This window comes from Vidua chalybeata, chromosome 5 (assembly GCF_026979565.1).
Source record: "Vidua chalybeata isolate OUT-0048 chromosome 5, bVidCha1 merged haplotype, whole genome shotgun sequence".
Taxonomy (NCBI): domain Eukaryota; kingdom Metazoa; phylum Chordata; class Aves; order Passeriformes; family Viduidae; genus Vidua; species Vidua chalybeata.
In genome coordinates, this window is record NC_071534.1 from 5,198,087 (window position 1) to 5,207,984 (window position 9,898).

Here is a 9,898-nt window from a genome sequence, read left to right on the forward strand (position 1 = left end):
TTGGCTGAAGTGCTGTTTCTTTTCTAAACACCGAACATGCCTGTAAGTAAAACTGTGTGAAGCCATCTGGAGTCTGCACTTGCTGCTAAAAGCAGAGTGGGAACTCTCCAAGAACCAGCTGTGGTTCTCTGAATCTCCACTCAAAATGACAGTTTCCAGAGTGGGGTTTCTGGTTCCATCTTCCCTAGAGGAGGTGTGTCCTATGATGGAGCGGTCACAACCTCCAGAGGTGGAGCATTTGGGGGAGGAGGTGGAGCCAGAGGCAGGATAGGTGGAGGGAAGAGAAGGTAAAGAGAAGGAAAAGAGGTTCCAAGTGGCATGGCTGTCGCCATCTTGGAAAGGAGGGTCCAGGGTGACGCAGTCAATACCACTCCAAGTTGGGGACTGGGGAGGGTGTGGAAAAATCAGAGGGGAAGAGAATAAGGGGTGCTTCACAGCACTTTCTCCTGGGTCTGGATAGCGTTGAGGTTGGAATGAGTTCCAAATATTCCAGGGTTTTTTGCCTGGAAGTGTGTTGGAATAATCAACATTCCTTATGTCAGGATTAATAGGTCTTCCTTCTTTTCCCTTTTTTCTTTCTAGACTGGAGATTGTAGGGGAGACTGCTTGGGATAAAGAAATGAAAGGTGAGGGGAGCTCCATATTCCCAAGGGAATGCTTTAGGCATGTGCAGCTTTTGAACCACACCAGTAATCCTGGCTACCATGGAAACCTTCTGAAACTGGAAGGGATAGGCAAGACAATTCCAAGAGTGATGTGGGAAGCACTTTCTCCTGGGCCTGGATAGCGTTGAGGTTGGAATGAGTTCCAAATATTCCTTGTGCCTCTCCTGTTGCCAGCCCAGGACTAAATTGGTGTTCCCTGAGTGGCTGCAGTTCCCTGCATGTGCAGGGAGGAGGTCAATGCTGGAGAATGGGAGAAAGGTCCCTGCTGGTTGCTGTGTCCCAGCCTTGGTGGGCAGAGAACTCTGACCTTGGCCAGATGGGTTGGTAAGTATTGAATCAATCCTGCCTCCTTTGGAAGGAGTTGTTTGAATGAGTCATCAGCAGGGACTGCTTTTAGCTGGCTTTAGTTCAGTTTCTTTTTCACAGGTTTCTTCTTGTTTTGATCCTGACATGGCCAAACCCTTAAGTTTGCTAAATTAACTCTGAAAAGGTTCAACAAACCAATCCTGAGGGAACTGGCAACTTGCAAGCTGGGAATCTTATGGCCCTTCGAGGCCATGTTGGGTTTCCCCCCTGATTTTGGTGCCAAGGGAAACTCCAAGTTAAGACTACTCAAAACAGGAAGCAGTTCTCATGAAACTCAGCTTTCCAAACGTTTGTTCAGGATCCAAAAAAGATGGGAATGCCCTTGGCAGAAAGGTGCCTGTGAGGCAAAGCAGTCTTAAAATGCCTGTGAGCAGGAAATTCAGAAGTGGCTGCTGGCTCCTGGCATCCTCTGCTCACCAGGCAGGTTTTGTACTGGATTGCAAGGCTGTTTTCCTGCCTCTGTGGGGGGGTGGTACCTGTATCCCACTGGAAAGGGGAAAGGAAAAAATTACCCTCCTTCCCCAGCACAGCCCTGGAGTGGGAGCAGCTTGCCCTTATCCCAGAGTTATCCTGCTCCTGCCTAACTACCCTGTGTTTTCTAAGCTCCCAGCCCTGATGGATCTAAACAAGGAGAACAATCCCTGTTCCTTTTCTTCCCCATCCTCAGTGTTCCCAGGCCCTGCATCTCCTTAGCTATTCCCTGTCTGACTCTTCATCTCCATCCCACCTTCTCCTGGTCACATCTGGGTCTGAGATGTGTTTAGCAGCAAATCCATTCATTTTAAGGAAGCCAAGTGTAAAGAGCATCCAGCTGTAGAGAAAAGGAATTCCTTTAGAAAAGGAATGCAGGCATGCAAAGAAAGGCTCTGTCTTCCTGCATTTCCTGTCGGTTTTTTTCTGTCTGGTTTCGGGAGGGCTTTCTCTCTGTGCTTTCCTGTGATCTGGGCGTGTCCCTTCCTTTGTCCAGATCCAGTGCCAAAGCATTGATCAACTGATGAGTGGGGTCTGGGATGAGAATGGTTCTGCTAAAATTAGGGAAACAATGCTAGAAGAAAAATGAGCTTCCTTTGAATGCCTGGAATAAAAACACTGGGAAAGGGCACTTTTCTACTTGATTTGGTGCCACCTCTCCTATTTATGGCTAAAACTCTATGATGAACAATTCAAGCCAAAAGATGAAATGCAGGAGTGTTTGATTCCACAGTGGGCTGAACTTCCCTTTTCTCCTCTCTTTCAGGACAGGAAGAACCACTGAACTTGTCTCATCCTTGCCAAGAGCTTTGTTGTTTGAGCAGCCAAACCCAGCCTGGTCCTGCCCATGGTGTGGGTCTGTCACAGGTTCCTCTTCTCCTCTCTGCTGTGATGAACCCTGTAAGGAATACCATTTCTTGCAGCTTGGTCTGCTGGAAAAGGGGAGAGGGGAAGAGGAAATGTGGTGCCAGAGCTGTGTCCCATCAGGTTGTGTTCCCTCTGAGGACAGAGAGGCACTGGTGAGATTGCTACGAGTGCTTAGTGAGTGATCCAGGGAACAGGAAACTTGGAACTGCAGCTGCTGCTGGAACCAGTGCCTTAGGTCTGCTTAGGTTGCAAATATCGGGTCCTACAGTCCCAGACTGATGAGGGGGGAAAAAGGAATTTGTGCAATTCATGGCAAAGCTTCTCTTCTTCCTTGTGCAGTCTTTTAATTCTGCACTCTGAGTGACTGTCCAGTATCATTCTGATGAGGCTTGTCAGAGATTTAGATGGAGGAGCTGAATTTGGGTCCATTCACTACAAAATCTTGCCAAGCCTGAAGGCCTGGGGTGATGACTGCTCTCAGCAAAGGTTCTTTATTAAAACTCTGTCAGATTTTCCTCAGTGCTGGGTGGGAAAGGTGAGGGTTTGGATCAGGAATTCTGCAAGCAGGGCCTGTGTGACCCTTGGCTTCCTGTGAGTGTGTCAGTGAGCCAAAATCAGGAGCAAAGGTTGGTTTGGTTTTAAGAACTTCAAGTAACTTTATAACAAAATAAATCAACATTTTATTCTTTTTTTTTTTATTTTATTTTAGATGCTGGAACTGACTCTCTGGATGTGTGCTGAGCTCTTGCAGCTGTGGACTGTGTGGCCTTAATTGCTGCAGGGTTCTTTCTTCTCACTGGGGAATTGAAAATAATTATTAATTAGAGTGCAGAGATGTTTTCTGAAACCTCTTCTTTTTTTCTGCCTTTTAATGGTAGATCTTCTCTTTCTGCCTCTGAATTTACAGTGATTCTCAGATGTCATTTCACCTGCCCAAATTCCTTGCAGCTCCTGGGGCAGAGAGAAGCTTCTCCTGTGGCCGAGGTTCAGTGGAAAAATGATACTGTGTCTCTCACCTCCTTCAGACATTGAATTGCTCTTTATATCTTAGAGCATTAACTTAGTTGATCCTTTTTCAACAGAATGTGGCAGGCTGAATTCACTGGATGTACTAAACCATGCTTTAGATAGTTGAGTTTTTTTAAAGGAAAAGACAAAAGCAAAAATCTGTGGGCTTTATTGGTACTGCTCCTTAATTGAGCCACACCATTAAGGAATGACATGGGCACCTTCTAGAAACAGTGTTCAATACATTTTCCACTCTCTTGTGAGACTTTTGGACTCAGATTTCCTCAGTGCTGAGTTAATTGCAGGTGCAAGCTGTCAGTGTCCCATTCATCTGGCTTTCACTGATCTGCTTGTGGTGTTCATTTCCTCTGGGTGCAGAGTTGGGCTTTTTTGGGCAAATGGTGCCCCTCAGACCTCGGGGCTTGTTTAAACCTTGTACATGATTTTATGAAGACACAGGCTGGGGGAGGACTTTGTCTTGTTGCTGCACTAGGGAATGGAATGCAGGAGGTTCCTGCAGTATCCCCACTAAAGTCGGAATGTCCGAGTACATCGGTGTGACGGTTCTCAGGGAGGAATCTCGCTCCCAGCCGTCTGTAGCACGGTAGCGTAGGACATGACAGAGCAGGGAGTGAGGGACAGGGGGATAGGAACAGCGAGGTGCTTCGTGCTGGCAGCTGAGTTTGGTGTCACTGATGTTTTCAGAGCCAGAGCAGATTGATTTGGTTCTGGTGCACTGGAACGGGATCCAAAGCTTAGGAAGTATTTCAGTTTGAGACAAACTGGGAGGAAACTTGTGAGTCACGCAGGGACGGGGTGCAGTGTCCTCCATTGAGTAGCTGATATAAGCTACTCATAAGCTACTTCGCTGAGTAGCTGTCCTCCAGTTGAGTAGCTGATAAGAGAACGCTGAGCAGGTGCATTCATTGCACTTGTGAGTCACGCAGGGACAGGGCACGGCTTCCTCTGTCGTTGAGTAGTGGGCTGATTAAGAGGCCTCTGGGGTGACCTGGAGCATGGCAAACAGGAGTGGACAAACAGGGGTGTGGTGTGTCTCTGAGGGCGTGGCACAGTCTGTCCAGGAGTATGCTGTCTCCCACAGCACACTCCTGGAAAAGCTGTCAGCCCATGGCTTGGACAGGAACGCTCTTTGCTGGGTTAAGAAGTGGCTGGATGGCCGAGCCCAGAGAGTCGTGGTGAAGGGTGGTGCATCCAGCTGGCAGCCAGTCACCAGTGGTGTCCCTCAGGGCTCTGTGCTGAGGCCTGTTCTGTTCAATATCTTTATTGATGACATGGATGAGGGGATTGAGTGTTTCATTGGTAAATTTGCAGATGACGCTAAGTTGGGAGCGTGTGTCGATCTACTGGAAGGGAGAAGGGCTCTGCAGAGAGACTTGGAATGGTTGGATGGCTGGGCAGAGTCCAGTAGGATGAAGTTTAACAAGTCCAAGTGCCCAGTCCTGCATTTTGGCCAGAATAACCCCCTGCAGCATTATAGGCTGGGGATGGTGTGGCTGGCAGTGCCCAGGCAGAAAGGGACCTGGGGGTACTGGTTGACAGCCGCCTGAACATGAGCCAGCAGTGTGCCTTGGTGGCCAAGAAAGCCAATGGCTCCTGGCCTGGATCAGGAATGGTGTGGCCAGCAGGAGCAGGGAAGTCATTCTCCCCCTGTACTCAGCACTGGTGAGGCCACACCTGGAGTGCTCTGTCCAGTTCTGGCCCCTCGGTTTGGGAAGGACGTCGAGACACTTGAGCACATCCAGAGGAGGCAACGAGGCTGGTGAGGGGCTGGGAACACAAACCCTGTGAGGAACCACTGAGGGAGCTGGGGGTGCTCAGCCTGGAGAAAAGGAGACTCAGAGGTGACCTTATCACTCTCCACAACTTCCTAAAGGGTGGTTGTAGTCAGGTGGGGTTGGTCTCTTTCTCCAGGCAGCACTGACAGAATAAGAGGACTGCACCAAGGGAAATATAGGTTGGATATTAGGAAAAAGTTTTTCAGGGAAGTAGTGATAAAGTACTGGAATGGTCTGCCCAGGGAGGTGGTGGAGTCACCATCCCTGGATGTGTTTAAAAAAGGACTGGATGTGGCTCTCGGTGCCATGGTTTAGTTGAGGTGTTGGGGCATGGGTTGGACTTGATGATCTTGAAGGTCTCTTCCAACCTGGTCATTCAGTGAATTCTGTGAAATGTTTTGAAATTAATGTGTTTCTTAATAGAAGGCAGATTTCAGTCACTTTTTAAATATGCTTTAAAGGAAAATTTTTGGAGAAAAAGTGAAAAGAATTGTTTATTTAATAAGTAGGGTGTATGTAGGCAAGAGAAAAAAATTAATAATATTAGATAATAAATTCTTTTGTTGAGGTGAAAAAATCAGTTGATGCAGAGGTTTTTTTTGCAGGTGTGGTTTGGATTTTTTTTAGAATTGGGTTGTGGCATAGGTTTTCTTGGGCTGCAGCATGGGGTGTTTTGGTTTTTTGGATTGGAGTAAAGTTGAATGGTTTTAGAAGAAGAAGTTACAGTTTTGGGAATTTTTTTTATTTTAGCTAATAAATGAAAAGTTAGTTTAAAAAAGTAAAACATGGATTTTTTTTTTTGTTGGTGTTAGACAATATAGCTGAGAGAGAATTTGTGGGAGGATGTGAGTATTGTATATAAATTGTGTTGAAATAATTTTATTTTTTTTTAATTTTAAAGTTATAGAATTTGTGTTTGGGCATAAAGTAGATGATAGGGGATATTGTATTATAATATAATTTTAGGACATTTTATTTTTTATTTATATCATCGTCTTAATACTCAAATTAATATATTTTAATTATATATCTATACATTTATATATACAGTTAAATTTACCTAGTGGTAGTGATATTTAGTAAATAGTGCATTGATATATGGTTTTAATTCAATATTAGATTTTTTTTGTGATATATAGTGTGTTGTTTTATTTTTTGGTAGTATTTACTATGTGTAATTTGTTTCTTAAGTCAAGATAGTTTTATGGATGGCAGGTGAGGATTTGAGGTAGAATTAATTTCAACCATATTTTAAATAGACTTTTGGTAAGTATTATTGGGATTTTGTTTTTGTTTAGTGTGTGTAGAGGTTCAGATTGGGTAGGGTTTGGGATTGGGTGTTAATTAGGTGGCTTTTGTTAGTTAGATGCTGTTTTTAATTTTTGAAAGATTTTTTTTTTATTTAGTGGTTTTAAGGTGGTTTTTAATAATTTATTGTATCATTTTTGTTTGTAGTTGGTGTATGATAAGGGATATGGTATATTTATTTAATGTTATGGTTTTTGGTGTAGGTGTTGATAAGGTTGTTTTTAAAAGGAGTTTTGTTGTTGGATTTAATTTTTGGGGGATATTATGTTTTTTAAGGATTTGGTTTTTAAGATTTAGGATGTTATTGGCAAAAGTGTGAGGTATAGGATAGGTTTTTAATTATTTAGTGGTGGCTTTTATTATTGTATGTAGTGTTTGTTTTACTGGGTTTGAGTTAGTGTGATGTAGTTAATTTGTTCAGTTTTTATATTTATATTTGGATTATTGTTTATTATATTATAGGGGGTTTATTTATTTCATTTGTTTGTTTGTATTATATGTTTTATAGTTCTGGATAATTTGGGATATATTGTTTATGGTTAAATTTATTTTTTGGTTTTGTATTTATATAGAGGTGGTATTTTTGTTTAGATGGTTTGAAGCATTATGAGTTTATTTAGGAATAATATTTTTGGTGTTGTTAATTTATTTGTGATATTTTTATTTTTGCAGGTTGATTTATTTGTTTGTTTTGGTGTTTTTAATAGTTTTATTTTTGGGAAAACATGAATATACAATGGTTTTCTAAAGATAGTTTTTATTTGGGTAGTGATGTTTTTTATTCTTTAGTTTAGATTGGGTTTTTTTATGTTGTTAATTACTTTGGGTATTTTTTAGTTAATTTTAGAGAGTACTGGTTATTATTTATTAATTAGTGTATAGGTACAGTTTTGGTTATTTTTTGTTTAGCAATGTTTAGGGTTACTTGAATGATTTTGAGTTTAGTAAGTTGGGTTGATTTTATTTTAGTAGTTCTTGTGATTTGTTGTGTGGGGTTCTATATGATTATTTTTTATTTTTGTTTCATTTTTATGATATGACAAGAACTGTTAGTGAAAAGAGTGTAGTGTGGTATTTTTTGCTGGTAGTTGGTTGTATGGTGGAGGTTTTTTTAGTTTGTGTTAATTGGTTTTGGCTTTTTTTTTTTTTGTTAGTGAGAGTAAGGTTTTTAATTTTAGGTTAATTTGTAATTATTTTTAAGATTTTAGGGTGAATTAGATTTTTGATATGGGTCTGTTGTGCGATGAGAGTAACTCATTTGTTTTGTGTGATGATGGCGATTGATGATGTTGGTAGGAATTTGATGCTGTTTTGTTATTATTAGGAATTGGAAACCATGAAAACCATGCTCGAAAAACAAAAAAGGGGAGTTGGGGTGCCTACATGACAGATTAGCAAAAGCCTTGTATGTTTTCAGTTCTTAAACTGAGATGAGGCTGGCCAAACGGCAAGTGAAAGACTACAGTCTTTTGATATGAACGCTCGTCCCAGACCTCCGGTACTGGTAAAGGATCTGTTAAAAGGGCTATGTGTTATAAATGAAAAATGATCCAGCCAAATTAAAAAAAATAAAAATAATTTATTTTAGCAATAGAGATCTAACTTAGCCAGCCACAAGGAAAAGGACAGTGCCGAGCCCAGGATCGGCGCTGGGTGCGAGACACAGAGGTCAGCCTCAGCAGAGGTTTCCCCCTATGCTCCCACACCACCATCCTGGTACAAGCGATTTTTATAGGGAAAATTTTGCCTGAAGCCAGGATTTCGGCATTCAGTCCTTTGTTTCATTCGAAGTCCCATAAGTTGATGAGATTTCCTTCTCGGCGACAAGGCAGAGCAATTCGAAGTCCGGTGTCGTTGAAACTCTTGATGAAATTTACGGTAACACGGTATTCGCATGTCTCGGCTCGGGGGATGTTCCTGATGTCCATCTCGGGTCGTTCACGCCATGATCAGCGCCTGGGTGTCTCCATATCGCCTCAGATAAGGCCCATCTCCTGCCGAGCCACATCCCTTTGCTTGTAAATCGGGTTTTAACACACACCTGGTTTTGCCTGAGAAGGGGGGAGGGCTTCTAATGCCAAAGGGTACATTCTAACAACTATTTAATATTATATATATCATGCAAAAAAAAAAAATGGCGCGAATTATACCTGTTACATATAACACTATGGAAATGTCCGGTGTCACGGCAACTCCTCCAGCATTTTGCCTTCCCCCCGCCCCACCCGGGCGTGGCTGAAGCCACAGCCTCTCGGGGCGCCGCCGCTCCTGCCCCTGAATGGGAGCGGGACGCGCAGGGCACGGCAGGGAAGGTGTTATCCCCAGAGGAATCTTCCGATTCTACAGCATGATCGGCGTTCAGCCAGGGGTGCACAGCCCTGCCCGGAGCCAGGCTGTTGGTGCTCGCTGCTTGCAGGGCCTGGCGACCCGACACAATCAGCTCGGGGCAGCGGAGCCGGCGAGGGGAGGTCCTCGGGCATTGCCGCCGGCGGATCGATTGCCGGCTGCGGCGCAGGGGGAATGGCTTCTGAAGGTGGTGGGGAGCAGAACGAAGCCGCTGCAGAGGCAGGTCGCGGAGCGGAGGTTGCAGCCGCCGCAGATCACAGGCACTCGCCCTCCGTGGCGCGGCGTGCGAGGAGAGCGGCGCGGTGGGATCGGCAGCGGGCGCCGGGGGCGGCACAAGGGGCACGGCTGCTGCCGGAGCGGCGAGCCTTTCTTTTGGCTCCGGTGGGGGCGGAGGAGGAGGCGGTGTCTGTGCCGCTGCCGGAGCAGTGACGGGCGGGACCGGCAGGCGGACTGGCAGGGGGAGCCGAAGGCGGAATGTTGGGACTGCCGCCGGGAGCGGCAGGGGCAGCCGTGGGGAGAGCCAGAGGCAGCGCGGCACGGGAGGTGGGGCTGCCACCCTTGCCGGGGGCAGGAGCTGCCCCGCGCCCTCTCGGAGTGGAGGGAAGGGTGAATCCAGGGGCGGGGCGGACCCACACGCTGCACAGGGGGAAAGAGGAGGAGAGGGTGGAGATGGCCCCTCCTGCACATGCTCCAGGGAGTCTCTCCTCCGGGAAAACTGCTCTGGTCGGGGCGTGGGCAAAGCGGACCTATCCTACGGGGCGGGGGATGGGAGCCAGCAGTTTCTGTCCTTGGACGATTTAATTCCTGTCCGGTCGCGGCAGGGGAGCTGATGGCCCCCCGCCCAGCGCAAGGCAGCTCCCCACGTCCGAGGCGAACGTGCCGACCAAATCGGACACGCTTTCCCGTGGGGTCTTCCCCCGGGCAATTTGGAAAAGCATCACAAAAACCAGCAGGTGTAGAGACACTCTCACATTTCACCTGATGCACTTCACGAGGGCGAGACCCAGGTAATCCCAGGTCTCCGGATCCAGGGTGGAAGCCAAGCCCATGGCATGAGCCTTTGCCCATTCG

At 45.7% G+C, this 9,898-nt stretch overlaps 1 long non-coding RNA gene across 1 annotated transcript; it reads left to right on the forward strand.

Annotated features, from left to right (window-relative positions):
• Nucleotides 1–580: 580 nt before the first annotated feature.
• Nucleotides 581–3,168, forward strand: LOC128788916 (uncharacterized). The gene is made up of 4 exons (XR_008431259.1): nt 581–626; nt 840–989; nt 2,269–2,402; nt 3,079–3,168. It is a non-coding gene; the product is annotated as an uncharacterized LOC128788916 (long non-coding RNA).
• Nucleotides 3,169–9,898: the final 6,730 nt, after the last annotated feature.